The following is a 9,639-nucleotide window of genomic DNA, read 5'->3' as shown; positions in this document are numbered from 1 at the left end:
AGTCGTCGCACAAACCAGCACCCACGCCTTTGTTTCACCATCGGGCGCTCCTTCGCACAACCGAGCGCCACACCCGTGCACGCCCTTCTCCAAATGGCGAACGACCTCTACCCGCGCCCTTCACCCAAACCAAGAAATGGTGCTATCTCTGTGCGGCCTTGCCCAAGAACGGGCGCATCACCAAAACTGCGCCTTCCTCTTCTTTGCTCCGTCCACACTAGACCTGCGCCTTTTCTTTCACATGTTGAGTGAGTTCGTTGTGATGAGCGATGATGCCAAATGAGCTCACGCACCACCAACATATATGAGTGGCAAGGCAAGGTTGTGGCTGCCCAGCCGACCTGCCCACGCCCTCAACCTCCATCACAAACATGAGTCAGCCTTCTTGCAAACACCCTCAACCATCAGTCGCCCTGCTACGTTTGTAAGTCGCCCGTGGGTAAACAACCAAGCTCCCACGCCTATAAAACAGCTCGCCCAACCTTCTATGCACTTACATTATAACATAACACCTTCGCGTTGTAGGTCTGAACTCGCACTTCGTCGTTTGTCATCGCACTTCAAGTCGGGAGCGCGTTCAAGGACTGCAGGTCCTTACATCCTCCTCCACCTGAAGTCGTTGTCGTCCTCGACAACATACCATCCTGGTAGCCATCCACCAAGATCATCAACAACTGTCTCATCCATGATGTCAACTCCTCCACATACTGCAACCATCCCTGCAACATATGTAGAACCACCATCTCCATCATGTCTCGTCCCGGCAACCATCTGTCACCAAGATCACCATACCAAGGTATACACCCCATCGGTATGTCATACATCGGAAATCATCTCAATCCATGATCATCAACCGCTCTGTCACAATCTCCACATGCTGCTCCCCATCGTGGAAGGCTAGCCCCTCCATCTCAAGCTACATGCTTCCTGCAACATCTCGTGTCGACCTCATCATGTGTCGTCCTCATGTGAACTGCTGCCATGATACTCCAACATAATGCTAACACATCTCTGCACACTACGCGTCCCCATGTTTGAAATAGTTGGGTAGCTAATCTAATTGTCACGTCCAAACCATGAGAGTGAACATCCTCATGCCATCATCAGTTGTTTCTCAGAACATCCCGTCACATCCTTAACTCGATCAAGAGTCCATCTCCATATAAGTGTAAGCCATGCTCATGTCCATGAAGTAGTCCTCATCTCATCTACAACATGTTGTCCATGATGTCTGGTACTAATGTGCTGCATGAAATCAGCCACATCTACCCCCACATCATCATCCATATGTGTATCTCCTCAATATGAAGAGACCATCTCATCAACCCGACTCTCGATGTGCCACATCCAGGTCCATGAAGCAACCTCCATCATATCTGTAATGTGCCATCCCTCAAGTCTGCCATAGAAACAAGTATGCACCTGTCTCATCTATCCATGTGTTGCCCATGATCATAGATCAATCAGCTCCCATGTGTCAAAGTGGTTAAGTCTCGGCTCAACCCATGCCCAAGTGTCCTACCAAGGCATCATCATCATTGTAACTCCATCACTCCAAAGTGTCTCATATCGATCCTCCACTTCAAGTCACTCTTTCAAGCCATTCCCATACATGTACTTGAAAGTATGCATCCCATTCTGCATCAAAGTCTCTGACCTCAGCTCCTCAATGCATCAGATCTTCTAAGTCCACCATATATGAAGTCCCAAAAAGTCACAACCTCATGTCATCATGAGCTCCATGAGTCATCTCCAACTAACATCCTAGCAAGGATACATGTCTCGGCCCAAAGGTATTTGCAAGATGCCTCAGCTCTCCATGTAGTAGGAATGCTCCATAGTCTTCTCACAACTCCATCTAAGTCCATGGCCTTGTTGTGCATAAGTGCACAACCTCTCCATCAGCTCATAAGTAATAAGTCTCCATGTCACATCGCAAATCCACCTGCACAACATCCCTCCCTTGGCACTCCTCATTGGATGCCCATAAGTGACACCTCTATAAGTGCTCCTGCATAATGTCCCTGCATAAGACTACCATGCTCCATGTCTCCAACCTGATGTCCATGACTAAGTTTCCCATGTAGTCCAACCAAGTAGACTCATGACAATAATCGGTCATCCTCATCCAAGTCTGCAATCTTCGGTCTAGTGAACTTGGTCACCCAACCATATCATCATCATCACGAGTCCCTTCCATCATAGCTCCCCCACTAAAGGTTCCACCGAGACTATCTCTTGGTCTCGACCATGAGAAGCCCACCCAAGTAACTCAAGTGTGTGCCCTTCTCAAATCTGTCCATGAGTCATGTCGGGCACTTAGCCAATTCTCCATGTGGCTAAAGCATGACCTAATCCTTCGCAATGATCATCATGTTCCTCCCTTGTCACGGGCCTTTGCACCTTCTACCATAAGGTCACAAACAACCCCAACAAGTCCTGCAACAATCAACAATCCTTGCTCCTCGACACAAGGTCTCATCATAGTCATCCATGGTAAGATCCTCCCTTGCATCGGCAACCTAGTGTTGCTCTTCCCTGCATACGGTTCATCTACCAAATGCTCAATTGAAACACAAGTATCAATAGTACTTACATCATCACCATCATGAGGCTCCTCCATGTGAGTATCCTCATCCATCCATGTCTGCAAACTGCACGATCCTAGTCCAACTTGATCAAACTCAAGTTCATCCTCCATCGTTGTCACATCTGCAACATCTTCAACTATCATGACTTCCTCTTCCTTGTTAGCACAATCTGCATCTTCATCCTGCTCTATTGTCCAACCAAGTTGAAGAAGTTCGTCTTCAACATTCTTTTCCAAGACTTCAAGTTTCTCTCGAATCTGGGGATTCTCTTCTTTCATCCGCTTCAACCTGTATAAGGTAAGCAAGAGCTTCCCTTCGCATTCTTCCAAACCTGTCATGCCTTGTTGTTCAGCTTGGCCTAAGCACTAAGCTTCTCCTTAGCTAAACCTGTTTCACTGTTTACCTGAATCACCCTGATATTCCATGTATTACCTGCAAAACTTGAACTCCCTTCCAAGTCTTCGGCCTTCGTAGAATCAGCTCCTTGATCCAGTTCACCAAGTTTTCTGCAACCATGAACTAGCTCTTGTTCCACTTGTATGTGAAACCAGCTTCCTTCACCTGCAAGTACCTGCTTCCACTGTCATCAACTGTCAAGCGCTTACACACTTGCTTCACCCAGCTTCCTACAAGACTTCTCCAAGTCTTCAGACTAGCTCTGATACCACCTGTCACGAAGTGCAGGTGTGTATCAACTTCAACGCTTCAACACCAGCACCAGCTCCCCAACACTAGCTCTGATACCACCTGTCACGCCCCTACACCTGTGGTAGTCTTTCAACCGCTTATAGCGAGGTGCGGCACTACCAATCGTTTTCTTTTCACCAATACTTACGATTGTAGGCTACGCCTAACATTCCACTTATCCTACTTAGTTTGTGTTTTGCAACCAAGTATTATTAATGTGTTCCTTTATATAAGTGAAAGCCCATAACATTCACATAAGCAGCATTATACAAGAGAAATGCACAATAGTATAAAGGGAGGGGCAACTCCCTGCGATTTGAGTCTGCCCAAATCAATATATATTCTACAATCTTCACTTTTACAAAGTACAAGCTAAATCTTGGGAAACCCCAAATTTACACATAGCCAATTTTCAACTTCGGCAAACTCGGTTGCCTAGCTCGTCGGCACCTCCGCACAGTCGCTGCATGACTCACCAACCCTTCGTTCACCTCGTCGCATGATCGTGTTGTTTGCCCAACTTGGGTGCGTCTCGTCGTAACCAAGTCGCCACACACAGGTGCCTCCGCACGAGTCACACCTCCGTTCACAATCTCAACACTTCACCAAAAGTCACACCGTGCACACTTGCACGACGGGCAGGTGCTCACCCGAGTCACCCAAGAACCCGTGCCAAGTCGTCGCACAAACCGGGCGCCCACGCCTTTGTTTCACCGTCAGGCGCTCCTTCGCACAACCGGGCGCCACACCCGTGCACGCCCTTCTCCAATCGACGGGCGACCTCTACCCGCGCCCTTCACCCAAACCAAGAAACGGTGCTATCTCTGTGCGGCCTTGCCCAAGAACGGGCGCATCACCAAAACTGCGCCTTCCTCTTCTTTGTTGCGTCCACACTAGACCTGCGCCTTTTCTTTCACATGTTGAGCGAGTTCATTGTAATGAGCGATGATGCCAAATGAGCTCACGCACCACCAATATATACGAGTGGCAAGGCAAGGTCGTGGCTGCCCAGCCGACCTGCCCACGCCCTCAACCTCCATCGCAAACATGAGTCGGCCTTCTTGCAAACGCCCTCAACCATCGGTCGGCCTGCTACGTTTGTAAGTCGGCTCGTGGGTAAACAACCAAGCTCCCATGCCTATAAAACAGCTCGCCCAACCTTCTACGCACTTACATTATAACATAACACCTTCGCGTTGTAGGTCTGAACTCGTACTTCGTCGTTTGTCATCGCACTTCAAGTCGGGAGCGCGTTCAAGGACTGCAGGTCCTTACACAGGGGCTTCCTTGCAGAGGCTGTGAGCTCCTTGCGGCCATTGGCGCTGCTTGTCTCCTATCCTGAGTGCGGCCAGGACACGCTGGAAACCCTCGTTGCAGCCATCCCCACCATCTCTCTATCAGGAATCTAATGTTGTTCACTTTAAAAATTATAATGTAATAATATATAAATATATTAAAAAATTATATTCGTTTATTATATGATATAATAATTATTAATTAATAATATAATATAATATAGTATAGTTAATTAATTAATTTTAATTATATAATATAATATAGTATAGTATTATATAATATAATATAATATAATATTAATTAAATATTATAATAATATATGTTAATATTAATGGTGGCTATTGAATTAAAAATTGGTAAATGAGAAAGTTAAAATAAAATAAAAACAAGGAAAATATTATAAATGATAAAAAATGAGTTTTTAAATTTTGGGTTTTTTTTTAATATATATATATATATATATATATATATATATATATAATTTTTTTGTAATGATAGAATATATATAAAATAATATAATTATATTATATTATGTTTTTCTAATTATTAAATATACACATGATAATATGAATAAATTTCATTATTATAATAATATCAATACATAATATATAAGAGATAAATATTCAACTTATTTTTTTATAAAATTTAAATTTCATTTTACTTTCGTTATAAGTAAATAATTATCTTTCAACAAAATATATTAAATTATAATAAAATTTCTTCCTGTATTATATTATATTTTATTATATATAGCATTTCTTTTAAAATTGACTATTGTTTTAAAATAAATTAAGATCTTAATCGATAGAGGCAAAATGTAACTTTTTCAACGACAATCCTGACAATAAAATAAAGTTGAAGCTTTTACAAATTTCCAACTAAATCCAGATTAAAATACTTCGATGTGATGTTTAAATTTAACTTTTTCAGCTTACCGTATAGTTTTGATATTTCAAAGAAAACAATTTAAAATTTATTCATTCATATATGTGCCACGATGCGCGTGAGCGTCAACACACTTCTATGCCGTCGTAAAAACAATAACAGTTTTATATTGATATAACCAAAATATTTACATCATTTAAAATTAATTAAAATATCCCATTGTTTTATGCAATCTTACTAAAACAGTCCAAGCATTAACTTAAATAAATATAATATATAGATCATAAAGGTTTGAACTCGAGTTATTCTCCCTTTTTTTTTCATATTTTCTAACCTTGTTTACCCAGAATCTGGTAGGATTTTTGGAATTCTCAACCTTTTGACGGTTTCAGTTTAGAATTTGATAAGATTTCTGGAATCATTATTTTGAGTTTTGAATTCTCAATTTTTTTGACCGGTCCAGTTTAGAATGATAAGATTTTTGGAATTATCATTTTGTTTTTGAATTTTTTTTACTTTTGACTGTTCGAGTTAAGAATTTGATAAGAATTTAATTTATATATATAATTAAATTTGATTTTATAAATAAGAAATAAATTTCCAAAATTTATAATGACGAAAAATAATATTGGATGGGTGGAAATTAGTTTACAAAATTTGTGTTAAAGAATTAGCAAAAATTTCTCCAAATACATTAACAAAAATTTCTCTTATATAATTTTGACTGATTTTATTTTTTTAATTAATATGGATCACAGAAATCTTAATTTTAAAATTTGATAAGATTTTTGAAGTCATTATTTTGAGTTTTGAATTCCCAACCTTTTGACAGTTGTAACTAAAAATTTGATAAGATTTTTGGAACCATCATTTTGACTTTGAATTCTCTACTTTTGACTGTTCTAGTACTTTGAATTCTCTACTTTTGACTGTTCTAGTTTAGAATTTGATAAGTTTTTAATTTATATATATAATTAAAATTTGATTTTACACATAAGAGATAAATTTCCAAAATTTATAATGATGATAAATTATATTGGATGGTTCTAAATTAGTTCACAAAAATTTATCTTAATAGATTTGCAAAAAAAAATTTATCTTAATAGATTTGCAAAAAAAAATTCGAATATATTAGCAAAAATTTCTCACATATAATTTTTATATGTGAATTTTTGTTTTTTTCATAGGGTTAAGACCCTTTGGAAGAAGTTCATATATATCAACATCAATTACAATAATTACATTATAATATATGTTACATTATAGTTGCATTATTAGACTGCGACTTTTTTAATGTATGGCAACTTTTTCAGTATATCAACTGTGATTTGAACTTGGGTGGAGAATTATTAATAAACGGAGTTGTCTATAATGCGACTTTTTGGAGATTTCAGTGACGGAATCTGGCGGAAGAAATTGAGCTTAAATCTTGATTTGTTGCAGTTAAAATGGTTTTTTAACTGCATATTTGGATTCAGCACCCTGGAAAACCCCTGGGACGCTTTCATTGTGCAGAAACTAGCTATCAAACTTGCGATTCCAATAAATTCCTGCCGAATTTTGACCAAAAACCAAAAAAACCCGCCGAAAAAACTTTCAAAAAATCACGTTATAAACAACTGCTTAATAAACACTCCCAACCACATAGGTTGTGTATGGCAACTTTTTCCATGTATCAGCCGCGATTTGTGTATCGCAACTTTTTCCAGGTATCAGCCGCGATTTGACCTGGGTGGGGAGGTTATTAATGAACACTCCCAATTACCCCGATAACATCCGCGTACTTTTTTAATCAATATGAATGAATTCAACCAAAAAAATACTATAATAATTTGACAACGCCCATTAATACATTTGAACGGCGCAGCTATGCGGGTGAGCGAGAACAAGTCAGAAATTCGGAATGAAAGATTCAGGTGGCAGTCTGCGTCAACCCTGATGCAATGATTCAGGTCACAATCCGCGTCAACTCGGATGCAATACGAAGTCAGCGTCAACCCGGTTCCAAATTAGCTGTTCTACTACGTTTGGGTGTTAGTGGTCAGTGGTCACTATCTACGCGGAATTGGGATTGCAGCACCTACCAATAAAAAATGGTCACTGCTCTGTGTTTTGCTCCTCCGTAGTCCACATGGAGATTCCTCTCACGGTGTTCTGCACCTGAATTCCTAGTGAAGATTTTTATGTTTAATATACAAAATGAAGGTTTAAGTCATTGGGTTTCAGTTTTGAGTTCGGAGAGCCTGAAAACCATCTTTTGATCGAATGGATTTGTCTTTGGTGAACCAATCACTTGCGGGTGCTGTACCGACCGAGCTGCTGGCAATCATTCAACATGTATTAAAGAAGAGCTTCGCCTGCAAAAGGCTCCAAAAAACTTTGGAAGGAATGATACCACACTGGCTGACGACTTTAATAATGGTATAGAGTTGTCACAACATAGCCAGAAGCTGCTCAGCGAATTCTGTCAGAAGCTCCATAAGGGTATTGAGCTGGTTGAAAAATGTTCCAAGGTTAACCGCCTAAACATCTACAGAAGCAATAGATATGCAAGGAAAAATGAAGATTTGGACTTGTATATTGTCAGGTTCACTCAAACCCATGGTTGGGCACATATCTGTTCTGAATTGCATCATTTGAGATTACATCAGGATTTATTTGAGCACAAAATGGAGGATATCCTTGAGAAGATTGAGCATAAAACTGAAATAGTAAGGGAAGAATCTGAGATTAAGTTTATCAAAGATCATATGGATCAGTTGCAAATTAGTCTGAATTATCCTACTTTCAAGGTGGTTTGAACAGTCTGGTTCATAAGGTGAAGAAACGCATCTTGTGCAATGGTGTTCGCCTGCTCGGAGTGAAAGACATGGGTGGTAGTAGGAAGACCACACTACCACTAGCTCTTTGTAATGACAAAGAAGTCATACGTGAGAGGATTTATATTGAATTAGTCCTTAAAGTAGCATAACAGTCCCCATAGAGATAATGGGATATCATGAAACTTTTTTGTTCTCGTGTTTTCTCTAAGATCTAGGTTTTGTATTAGTAGATTTAATAAGTTAATGAAATTATCGGCTGCAACTAGTTCCTTTAGATTTTGTATTCGTAGATTGGATAACTTTAGGAAATTATCCCGTGTATAATTGAAATGAGTTATCCTAGATTTAATTGTTTTGGCCAAAAGATAGTGTTTAGACATAGCAATAGGATTTCTCTCTTTCTCCCTGTGTTCTTAGGGTGCTAGTATGTGTGAATATTGAAGTGGTCTCCGAAGGGGAGTGTGTAGGTATAGAGGATATATAAAGCTTTCTTAACATAATGTGAGGAGAGTTAAGAGGTTGGTGGGAACAAAAAGTTGTGGCTTATGAAAGTTCTGAGGTGTGACAATCATTGGAGGGACTAAATAATGTGAAACAAAAGGCCAATAGGTAAAACTAGATGTGGGCCTAGCAAGATTAGGCTCTCAACCATCATGTTGCAATGGTTGTTACTGAGGGAAGTGAGGTTCATGGATTTCCATGATACTTGGGTGTGGTGGAGGTGAATTGTGCGAGGTGTGAGGGGTAGGATGAGGTAAAGGTGGAGGAGGCCCAAGGTCTAGGTGCCACATTTATGTTAATTGGTTAAACTCTTCGGAATCTATATCAAAATGTATAGAGAATATAATTAGTTTGTTTATGTTTTCTCTCCATGACACAGTTTTCCTTCTACCTCGACTCCTTCGGTCTCCCCGAGATCCTTTTCTAAAGAAACTCATTATATACTGTAATCAAGGAGAAATCTATTATGGAGTAATTTCCTCAAAGCACAAGATAAACAATCAACAAAACAAAGAACTGGACGATATCATGTTTAACATAAATGTTTGATTGTCTTGAAAGCACACATACAAGGCAAAGAATTGCACGAGGGAAGGGAGTTTTGTACATGTTATCATGAGAAATGTTGTGAATAGTATGAACTTAAAATAGAATGAGGCAGAATGTTGGAAGTGTAACTAGTTTAGGTCTTCATAATTGTCATTGTACTCATGTCATTATGTATATTAGTATGTAAAAAGCAAAAGAAGAAATAAAAACATTATTTTCAAAGCATGGGTTTCATGCTCCTTTTCATTGGTCATCTAATTCAAGCATGCATTTCATGCTCCTAGGGGTTTTCAAGTCAAAAGAATAAT

The 9,639-nt window shown here is 39.4% G+C and overlaps 1 pseudogene; it reads left to right on the top strand.

The window, feature by feature from the left end:
* Positions 1–7,724: 7,724 nt before the first annotated feature.
* LOC149261312 (putative disease resistance protein At5g04720) lies at positions 7,725–8,260 on the top strand (annotated as a pseudogene).
* Positions 8,261–9,639: the final 1,379 nt, after the last annotated feature.

The sequence above is a fragment of the Pinus tabuliformis genome, chromosome 6 (genome assembly GCF_031772625.1).
Source record: "Pinus tabuliformis cultivar Carrire ecotype Pingquan chromosome 6, CPIR1, whole genome shotgun sequence".
Lineage (NCBI taxonomy): Eukaryota > Viridiplantae > Streptophyta > Pinopsida > Pinales > Pinaceae > Pinus > Pinus tabuliformis.
This window is presented reverse-complemented; position numbering and strand designations above follow the sequence as displayed.